Source organism: Schistocerca serialis, chromosome 2 (assembly GCF_023864345.2).
Source record: "Schistocerca serialis cubense isolate TAMUIC-IGC-003099 chromosome 2, iqSchSeri2.2, whole genome shotgun sequence".
Lineage (NCBI taxonomy): Eukaryota > Metazoa > Arthropoda > Insecta > Orthoptera > Acrididae > Schistocerca > Schistocerca serialis.
In genome coordinates, this window is record NC_064639.1 from 1,151,372,566 (window position 1) to 1,151,374,879 (window position 2,314).

Here is a 2,314-nt window from a genome sequence, read left to right on the forward strand (position 1 = left end):
TATTGAGTATTCACAGTTATAGTACTAACAAGTTCCCTGGAGAAGACAGTTATTTTAACACTTTATTATCACAATGGAAACGATCAGTTTCTTCCAAACAATTACAAACATCCGATTTAGGATGTAGCTCGCAGTTTACCCTGATCTACGTGGAATCAACTTAACACAGACAAAAAATAGTTAATTACGTTGTTTGCTATTACTTTCTTGTACTTTAGGAAATGCTGATGTTTCGATATTTTACAGTTCTCAGTCCAGTCTATGAGTGTCACACCAAAAATGTTAGGGTGCGGCAACTGTTGATTTACAAGGAGATCGCACTGTTATTAATGACGCAGAAAATTGTTGTTTAATTTCTCAGTTTGTGTGAATTCTCATTCTGTTATGTGACTCTCAAGTGGCTGTTACTTCTACGGCAGAACAAGGGCTCCAATTTGCGACCTTATAAGTATTATTATAATCTCTTTGTGCAGCAGATTTTCACACAAGTATGCCAAGGTTACAGCTGTAGAGTGTGGGATTTTTTGCAAATGAGTGGCCATATTGTCTTATCGTTAAAGCGTTTTGTTAACAGTAGCAGCTTGTTGGATGCAGGCGTCACTCTATTATTCACATATGAAAAACCTAGTTCCACGTTATGTACACAGATAATGCTACAGTCTGAATTTTCGACTAGACATCTAAAGATTAAAATTTGATGTTAGTACCTAAACGCTACTGCTGGCTTGTTTTACATGTCATATTGGTGCACGACATGTTGTGCCTAAAATTATTCCACCTGGAAACAGAATTAGAAAATGATGAGCTCGCGACTTTGTTTAGTGACTAATGCTTTTCGTGTGGACTATGTTTACTTTTGAAACGACACTGCAGACCTGATTTCTCTAAAACTGTAATATCTCACGGAATAATTATTTTCACCGTGTAAAAGGTTTACTCAGTTTTAAAATAATGAAAGTGAACAGCCTTATAGCTTTATTAAATATTTTATAAACGCACTTGCAGCTCCTCCCCAAAGCAATATCTTGCAGTGGAACAAGAGAATGTACCGTTATGTTGTTTCCAATTACTTCCGCAGTATTCCAATACGCTCCACTTTCTGCAACAAGTTTACTGCAGCACGAGCTAAGCTTCTAATTTTTGACATTTCATTTGGCCGCGTGTTCTTCTCGCAAAAGAGGAAACACATTTATAGTTAAACAAATCGTATCAAAATATTATGAGATATTTAATGTCCTACTGCATCAAAACCGAAAACTTTCGTAACATTCTAACTACAGAAACAACCAAATATGCACTTCAGCTTCACAGAGATGCTTCTAAAATGACATCTGCTGAGTTTCCACACATAGCGAATTTTTTTTATTTATTACGAAATGTATAATATAGGTCTGCATATATAAGATTTGAGTTTGCTGTCACCGTTGAACGAAGGTAGTTTACTTGTACGGCAGTATTAATGAGCATTTATGTCAACACGTGTTTCACGCAGTTTAAAATTCTGAGGTTAATAATCAACCTCCGAGACAGATTTTTAGGTGCAAATGAAAAAGCGCTATTAGTTTCAGGAAAATGTATGAAACTTCTAGTATACTATCTGCAATACAAGTATTACAATATTTATATAATATTTGCTGTAGCAGTGAGGAATATTTTCCCGACTACGTACTAGTCTAGTTGAAGTTACGTCGTGAAGGCGAAACTGTGAATAAAGTTACAGGGTGTGGGGATCCTGAACAATCTTCATCAAATTATCCCGCTAAGAGGAAGGAATTTTTTTTTTCGTATCCAGTGAGATAAAAAACAGCTTTTTTTGCTTTATTGTTATTTTAATACCTTATACAAAAGGTGGGCCGGCAGCGGCAATATTACGCCGCTCTTCGGCCACAGACAGTACAAATAGAAACAAGGAAGACACAGAAAAACAAAACATAATGGTGGACAAAAAACAGTAGACACATCAGTAAAAAACACGGAGCCCTTCACAGGCGTAGTAAAATAAAAAACGGTCAGCACTGTACACCAACACTGATGACTGGGATGACACATGTGAGCGATGGAGCGTGGGCAGTGCAAACACTGAAGTACTAACACGACGGAACGCACAAAGAACCTATGGCGATGATCTCTGGCGCGCGAATGTTCACTTGACGTGTGCGACTCTGGGGACCTTACAAAAGGGGAAAAGATGGGGGAGGAGGGAAAGGGGAGAGTGTAGATGCCAGTGGCAGAGGAGTTGGGAGGGGGAGGGAAGAAGGTATGGGAGTTGGGGGGATGAAGGGAGGAGGGAGAGAGGGTGCCCTAAGGAAAAAAA